The 9298-nt window shown below is 47.2% G+C and overlaps 1 protein-coding gene across 1 annotated transcript in view; it reads left to right on the forward strand.

Moving 5' to 3' along the window:
- The first annotated feature begins 1471 nt into the window (after window positions 1-1471).
- Window positions 1472-9298, forward strand: part of LOC144951776 (V-set and transmembrane domain-containing protein 2B-like) — a 26393-nt gene continuing 18566 nt past the window's right edge. The window contains exon 1 of the mRNA XM_078882145.1: window positions 1472-1592. The gene's annotated coding sequence lies outside the window, so the exon portion shown is untranslated. The remainder of the gene's footprint in view (window positions 1593-9298) is intronic.

A 9298-nucleotide genomic window follows, 5' to 3' on the forward strand; every position in this document is an offset into this window, starting at 1 on the left:
TCTGCAGAACGCGAAGAACCAGTGGCATCTACATCTGTAGAACATGAAGAACCAGTGGCATCTACATCTGTAGAACATGAAGAACCAGTGGCATCTACATCTGCAGAACGTGAAGAACCAGTGGCATCTACATCTGTAGAACGTGAAGAACCAGTGGCATGGACATCTGCAGAACGCGAAGAACCAGTGGCATCTACATCTGTAGAACGTGAAGAACCAGTGGCATCTACATCTGCAGAACGTGAAGAACCAGTGGCATCTACATCTGCAGAACATGAAGAACCAGTGGCATCTACATCTGCAGAACGTGAAGAACCAGTGGCATCTACATCTGCAGAACGTGAAGAACCAGTGGCATCTACATCTGTAGAACATGAAGAACCAGTGGCATCTACATCTGCAGAACGTGAAGAACCAGTGGCATCTACATCTGTAGAACGTGAAGAACCAGTGGCATGGACATCTGCAGAACGCGAAGAACCAGTGGCATCTACATCTACAGAACGTGAAGAACCAGTGGCATCTACATCTGCAGAACGTGAAGAACCAGTGGCATCTACATCTGCAGAACGTGAAGAACCAGTGGCATCTACATCTGCAGAACGTGAAGAACCAGTGGCATCTACATCTACAGAACGTGAAGAACCAGTGGCATCTACATCAGCAGAACGTGAAGAACCAGTGACATCTACATCTGCAGGAGATTATGCCACTTTCACAGCCATTCCCCGTGTTTAGTGTACATGCCGTACAACACGTTTGGAATCGACACGAGTAAAGTTTGACTTACTAACAAATCGACTTACGAACAGACCTCTGAAACCTAACTCGTTCGTAAGTAGAGGAGAGCCTGTACTGCGTATTCTGTGCATATTCTCAGATCATCGTAATGTAGGTGCTAGCATACGTGTGATGTCCGGTCGTGCCTATTGGAGGTGCGAGTTGGGACAACATGCTAACAACATGCTAACAACATGCTAACCATAAAATAATTCCGCTCCAAGTTGATCGCCTGCGAATAACCCAACCAATAAACAGGGTACTGCCTCGATTTGAAGCTTTCGTGGCTGCAGGGATTCATCTTCTTGGTTCTTTCGGTAAAGTCACGTAGAAGGGAAATAATAAAATAATAAAAATAAAACATAATAAAATAATTCTCACGAGGTCGTGAGAATTATTTTATTATGTTTTATTTCTCAAAATAATTCTCACGACGTCGTGAGAATAATTTTATTATGTTTTATTTTTATTATTTAATTATTTCCCTTCTACGTGACGTTACCGAAAGAACCAAGAAGAATAAGAAGGGTACTGCCTATTCTCAGATGAACACGATCCATTGTAACGTGTACGACTGCATTAACCACCACCCCCCTACCCCTCCTGTCTTCACAACCTGATAGGCTCAGAGTGATGAGAGAGAGATCACCTTTACCCGCCCCCCCCTCCTCTCTATTACAGACGGAGACACATGAGGACTTATTCACAATTCCGACTGATCGCCCGATGGAACTGGTAAATCCACGTGTTCATCGTCAAGTTTCACTCGAAGCGTAAACGCCGCGGGGTTTTGTTCTTCAACGCGCAAACCGGTGAGTGCGCATGTATTTACAAATCGGTAAGTTTTGTTTTTAAACGTGACAGAACCCTTTAAGTACTTGATACAGCTATCGTGCTGTGACTGTTCCACCTGACGACGGAAGCTTGTGTTGCTTCCGAAACGTCGTGATTTTTATTTTATTTTTATTTTACTTTTATTAATTTAAATGTTTTTACCTACGTGACTTTAGAGTATACCTACTACGTGTTGATCTTCTTGGTTCTTTCGGTAAAGTCACGTAGAAGGAAAATAATAAGTTAATAAAAATTCAACATTATTAAATAATATAATAACAAAATATAATAATATAATAATATTATTTCCCGTCTACGTGACTTTACCGAAAGAACCAAGAAGATGAATCCCTGCAGTCACGAAAGCTTTAAATCGAAAAATAATACGTGTTGAATCTTTCTCTCTCTATCTATTATGGGACCGTTTTTGCCCCGTATCAAAGTATGAAAAATATGAAATAGGTTTTCCCATTTCTGGCAATTTGCAGAAAGGGTAACACACAAACACGTGACAAACCCTTGACTAGCTGGCTGTGCCGGGTGGTGGCGGGTTTAACGACACATTTAGATATTTACACAAATGCAAATGCCTTGTGTGTGTGTGTGTCGGTGCGTGGGTGTGCTAGTGTGTGGGTGTGTGTGGGTGGGTGTGTGTGTCGGTGCGTGGGTGTGTGTGGGTGGGTGTGGGTGGGTGGGTGTGTATGTGGGTGGGTGTTTGGGTGTGTGTGTGTGCGTGTGTGTGGGTGCGTGCGTGTGTGTGTGTGGGTCCGTGACTAGTTGGCTGTGCCGGGTGGTGGCGGGTTTAACGACACATTTACATATTTACGCAAATGCCTTGCTTGGTGTTCAAGGCGCCAACAATCGCCACATCTCTGTCGCTTGCAGCTCGCTTTGTTGGAGCCTTTGATGGCAAAGCGCGTCCCGTGTGATTCTCTAACCCGCTTGCAAAGTGCAATGAGGCACCCCAATTGGCGTAACAACAACAATAACAACAACAAAAGTGAAGCATCCTGCAATGACATGACATTGGAAATGAATCAAAATTACTTCCGTTGCAAACAAATGATTCAGAATGGAGGTGGGCGAGCGCTTGAATACGTTCTGACATTGAACCATCGTAGCACGGGTCACGGGACAATGGGAAAGAATTACGGAGAGTCTCAGTCTGTTACAGGTGCGTGGGTGTGTGGGTGGGTGGGTGCGTGGGTGTGTGTGTGTGTGTGGGTGTGTGTGGGTGTGTGTGTGTGTGGGTGTGTGTGGGTGTGTGTGTGTGTGGGTGTGTGTGGGTGTGTGTGTGTGGGAGCGTGGGTGGGTGCGTGGGTGTCTGTGTGTGGGTGTGTGTGGGTGTGTGTGTGTGGGAGCGTGGGTGTGTGTGTGGGAGCGTGGGTGGGTGTGTGGGTGTGTGGGTGGGTGTGTTTGTGTGGGTGTGTGCGTGGGTGTGTGTGGGTGTGTGTGGGAGCGTGGGTGGGGGCGTGGGTGTGTGTGTGGGTGGATGTGTGCGCGTGTGTGTGTGGGTGTGTGGGTGGGGGCGTGGGTGTGGGTGTGTGGGTTCGTGGGTGTGTGTGGGTGTGTGTGTGTGTGTGGGTGTGTTTGTGTGGGTTCGTGGGTGTGCTAGTGTGTGGGTGTGTGTGTGCGTGTGGGTGTGTGCGTGGGTGCGTGTGTGGGTGTGTGTGGGTGTGTGTGGGTGTGTGTGTGTGGGTGTGAGCGTGGGTGTGTGCGTGGGTGTGTGTGGGTGCGTGTGTGGGTGCGTCTGTGCGTGGGTGGGTGGGTGGGTGTGTGGGTGCGTGTGTGCGTGTGTGGGTGTGTGTGTGTGCGGGTGTGTGTGTGTATGGGTGCGTGTGTGTGTCGGTAGTGTGTGTGTGTCTGTAGCAAGGCCCTAGCCATGGAGTCAATATTGGGGGGGACCAAATTTTCCAGGGGGTCTGGGGGTCCCTCCCCCCCCCCACCCCAAGGAACAAAAAAAATCAAAATTGGAAAACTCATTACCTGCCATTTCCTGCCTAAAATTAAAAACAAATTCACTAACACACAGGATGGACTTTTTATTTATGTTTTACAATAATGTCTAGCAGTGTATTGTATTACATTGCTCTGTTTCATTGTATGTGTAGTGGTGATACGCGCTGGGTGTATATGTCGTGTGCCAGCGCGTATGTACGTGTGTGTGTGTGTGTGGTGACGCGCGCTGACGGGGAGGAGCAGGCGTCAGTGCGCGGGTGGGGGTAGTGCTGCTGATTGGCTGTGTGCCGGTGACGCGCCCAGAGGGAGTGATCGGGTAGCAGCGCGGTGTGATTGGTCGGGGAGTGGAAACACGCGCTGAGCGGAACCGGATCGTGGGGATAGCGCGTGTGGATTGGGTAACTGAGGAGCGGTGCCGACGTTGAGGTCCGCATCCGCTCCGTCTCCCGGGAAGAAGAGGTATATAAGGTGATGCACAGAGGAGCAGGGGGCAGAAGTGGAACCATCTAAGAATGAAGACGAAGGTGCAGAGATAGAGCCCGGAGAGGAGAGTAATGGAGAGTAGAGGAGAGTAAGGTATAAGTGTGTAGCCAGAGAGAGAGAACGGTCTACACGAGCTGAGTATTGAATAGTGTGTAGCCAGAGAGAGAGAACAGTCTACACGAGCTGAGTAATGTATAGTGTGTAGCCAGAGAGAGAGAACGGTCTACACGAGCTGAGTAATGTATAGTGTGTAGCCAGAGAGAGAGAACGGTCTACACGAGCCGAGTATGCATACGGTGTAGCCAGAGAGAGAGAAAGGTCTACACGAGCCGAGTATGCATACGGTGTAGCCAGAGAGAGAGAACGGTCTACACGAGCCGAGTATGCATACGGTGTAGCCAGAGAGAGAGAAAGGTCTACACGAGCCGAGTATGCATACGGTGTAGCCAGAGAGAGATGCAAAGTCTACACGAGGCGAGTGGAGAGTGTAGCAGAGGCGCAGAGTCTACACGAGACGAGAGAAGAGGGTAGCCGAGGCACGGAGTCTACACGAGGCACAGAGAGCCAGCAGCACAGAATCTAAGAGAGTCAAGAGAAGCGTAAGGCGGAGAGAAGAGGTCACGAGTTGTACCACTGTATGGTGACCGCATTGTGAAGAAGAGAGGCCACGCGTTGTATTGTTACAAGTCAAGATTTGGTGGAAGAGGTGTGTTCCCGTCAAGGAGTTTCCTGCCGTCATTTTCCAATACTTCATATGTAATGACAGAGATTAGGGATTAATAAAGTACAACCATAACCACAATCATAGAAACAGAAATTTATTTTAAAGCAATATATTTGGTGGGATATTTTGAATATTGGGGGGGATGTGTGTCTATAGTGTGTGTGAGTGTGTGTGTCTGTAGTGTGTGTGTGTGTCTCTAGTGTGTGTGTCTGTAGTGTGTGTCTGTAGTGTGTGTCTGTCTGTAGTGTGTGTGTGTCTGTAGTGTGTGTGTGTCTGTAGTGTGTGTCTCTAGTGTGTGTGTGTCTGTAGTGTGTGTGTCTGTAGTGTGTGTGTCTCTAGTGTGTGTCTGTAGTGTGTGTGTGTCTGTAGTGTGTGTGTGTCTGTAGTGTGTGTCTGTAGTGTGTGTCTGTAGTGTGTGTGTGTAGTGTGTGTGTGTCTGTAGTGTGTGTCTGTAGTGTGTGTGTCTGTAGTGTGTGTCTGTAGTGTGTGTGTCTCTAGTGTGTGTGTGTCTGTAGTGTGTGTGTGTCTGTAGTGTGTGTCTGTAGTGTGTGTGTCTGTAGTGTGTGTGTCTGTAGTGTGTGTCTGTAGTGTGTCTGTAGTGTGTGTGTCTGTGGTGTGTGTGTGTCTGTAGTGTGTGTGTGTCTGTAGTGTGTGTGTGTCTGTAGTGTGTGTCTGTAGTGTGTGTGTCTGTAGTGTGTGTGTCTGTAGTGTGTGTCTGTAGTGTGTGTGTGTCTGTAGTGTGTGTGTGTCTGTAGTGTGTGTCTCTAGTGTGTGTGTGTCTGTAGTGTGTGTGTCTGTAGTGTGTGTGTCTCTAGTGTGTGTGTGTCTGTAGTGTGTGTGTGTCTGTAGTGTGTGTGTGTCTGTAGTGTGTGTCTGTAGTGTGTGTGTCTGTAGTGTGTGTGTGTCTGTACTGTGTGTGTGTCTGTAGTGTGTGTCTGTAGTGTGTGTGTCTGTAGTGTGTGTGTCTGTAGTGTGTGTCTGTAGTGTGTCTGTAGTGTGTGTGTCTGTAGTGTGTGTCTGTAGTGTGTGTCTGTAGTGTGTGTCTGTAGTGTGTGTGTCTATAGTGTGTGTGTGTGTCTGTAGTGTGTGTCTGTAGTGTGTGTCTCTAGTGTGTGTGTGTCTGTAGTGTGTGTCTGTAGTGTGTGTGTCTGTAGTGTGTGTGTGTCTGTAGTGTGTGTGTGTCTGTAGTGTGTGTGTGTCTGTAGTGTGTCTGTAGTGTGTGTGTCTCTAGTGTGTGTGTGTCTGTAGTGTGTGTCTGTAGTGTGTGTCTGTAGTGTGTGTCTGTAGTGTGTGTGTCTGTAGTGCGTGTGTGTGTCTATAGTTTGTTTGTTACGAAGCAGGATGTTTCAACATCTTTGCCTCACGGACGCGACTGCGAGGATGAGTTCCACGCGCTCGTTGCGCGAGGCAGCGGGCGATCGTGATGATCATGCACTTGAGAAAGGCCACGGGGTGGACGGATTTCGTGGAAGTGGCGAGCGACACTGCGGATATGTGCGGCTCTTTCTTCAGAAGCGACGTAGCCATCGCAAATGATAGCTCGGCGAAAGTGGCTTTATCATCATCATCATCCACACTTGGAATTGTCTAGCAGCGGCCAAAATACGTACTGCAAGTGTGTGACGTTGATTTCTAAACGTGGAGGTAAAAACCGGAGGACCCAGAGACAAATCCACGCGACCACGAGCAGAGAGAGAGACACGCAAACTCCAAATACACAGCAGCAGGCGTCAGGGTCAGGATCGAACCCACGACCTCCTGCACACCAGGCGAGGTAGTCAACATCTCCTAGCCACCGTGATGATGATGATGAGAGAGAGACACGCAAACTCCAAATACACAGCAGCAGGCGTCAGGGTCGAGATCGAACCCACGACCTCCTGCACACCAGGCGAGGTAGTCAACATCTCCTAGCCACCGTGATGATGAGAGAGAGAGAGACACGCAAACTCCAAATACACAGCAGCAGGCGTCAGGGTCGGGATCGAACCCACGACCTCCTGCACACCAGGCGAGGTAGTTAACATCTCCTAGCCACCGTGATGATGAGAGAGAGAGAGACACGCAAACTCCAAATACACAGCAGCAGGCGTCAGGGTCGAGATCGAACCCACGACCTCCTGCACACCAGGCGAGGTAGTCAACATCTCACCTCCGTGGCGCCCTGATTATTATAAACTAATTTTTTTCAGAAGCTTCCCGGCCACGAACGATCGTTCAACGAAGTAGCTCATCCCCATGACTACCAAAGACAAAGGTCCCCCGTGTAGCCTGTAACAGACTGCTGGGGCAAGTGCTGTTAGCAAGCAGCAGCACGGCACACGAGGGGGTGGGTGGCCAGCACCACGCCCGACCGCCTTTGTCTCCCCGGCGGCGATGTTTACTGCACACCGCACCACCACCACATCCACCACCGCCACCACCATCACTACCATCGCTCTGTCACCATCATCGTCAGCATCGAAACCCCCCACGACCACAATATAGTGCCACGATCATCATCACTGCCATCAGCACGGTCGCCAACATTAATACCACCACCACCAACAACATTAATACAACCACCACCAACAACATTAATACAACCACCACCAACAACATTAATACAACCACCACCAACAACCTTAATACAACCACCACCAACAACATTAATACAACCACCACCAACAACCTTAATACAACCACCACCAACAACATTAATACAACCACCACCAACAACCTTAATACAACCACCACCAACAACATTAATACAACCACCACCAACAACCTTAATACAACCACCACCAACAACATTAATACAACCACCACCAACAACCTTAATACAACCACCACCAACAACATTAATACAACCACCACCAACAACATTAATACAACCACCACCAACAACATTAATACAACCACCACCAACAACATTAATACAACCACCACCAACAACCTTAATACAACCACCACCAACAACATTAATACAACCACCACCAACAACATTAATACAACCACCACCAACAACCTTAATACAACCACCACCAACAACATTAATACAACCACCACCAACAACATTAATACAACCACCACCACCAACATTAATACAACCACCACCAACAACCTTAATACAACCACCACCAACAACCTTAATACAACCACCACCAACAACATTAATACAACCACCACCAACAACATTAATACAACCACCACCAACAACCTTAATACAACCACCACCAACAACATTAATACAACCACCACCAACAACATTAATACAACCACCACCAACAACCTTAATACAACCACCACCAACAACCTTAATACAACCACCACCAACAACATTAATACAACCACCACCAACAACATTAATACAACCACCACCAACAACCTTAATACAACCACCACCAACAACATTAATACAACCACCACCAACAACCTTAATACAACCACCACCAACAACATTAATACAACCACCACCAACAACATTAATACAACCACCACCACCAACCTTAATACAACCACCACCAACAACATTAATACCACCACCACCAACAACATTAATACCACCACCACCAACAACCTTAATACAACCACCACCAACAACATTAATACCACCACCACCAACAACATTAATACAACCACCACCAACAACCTTAATACAACCACCACCAACAACATTAATACCACCACCACCAACAACATTAATACAACCACCACCAACAACATTAATACAACCACCACCAACAACCTTAATACCACCACCACCAACAACATTAATACAACCACCACCAACAACCTTAATACAACCACCACCAACAACATTAATACAACCACCACCAACAACATTAATACCACCACCACCAACAACATTAATACAACCACCACCAACAACCTTAATACAACCACCACCAACAACATTAATACAACCACCACCAACAACCTTAATACAACCACCACCAACAACCTTAATACAACCACCACCAACAACATTAATACCACCACCACCAACAACCTTAATACAACCACCACCAACAACATTAATACAACCACCACCAACAACCTTAATACCACCACCACCAACAACCTTAATACAACCACCACCAACAACATTAATACAACCACCACCAACAACCTTAATACAACCACCACCAACAACCTTAATACAACCACCACCAACAACATTAATACAACCACCACCAACAACATTAATACCACCACCACCAACAACCTTAATACAACCACCACCAACAACCTTAATACAACCACCACCAACAACATTAATACAACCACCACCAACAACATTAATACAACCACCACCAACAACCTTAATACAACCACCACCAACAACATTAATACAACCACCACCAACAACCTTAATACAACCACCACCAACAACATTAATACAACCACCACCAACAACATTAATACAACCACCACCAACAACCTTAATACAACCACCACCAACAACATTAATACCACCACCACCAACAACCTTAAAACAACCACCACCACCTCAAATTAATACAACCACCACCAACA

Source organism: Lampetra fluviatilis, chromosome 63 (assembly GCF_964198595.1).
Source record: "Lampetra fluviatilis chromosome 63, kcLamFluv1.1, whole genome shotgun sequence".
Classification (NCBI taxonomy): Eukaryota; Metazoa; Chordata; class Hyperoartia; order Petromyzontiformes; family Petromyzontidae; genus Lampetra; species Lampetra fluviatilis.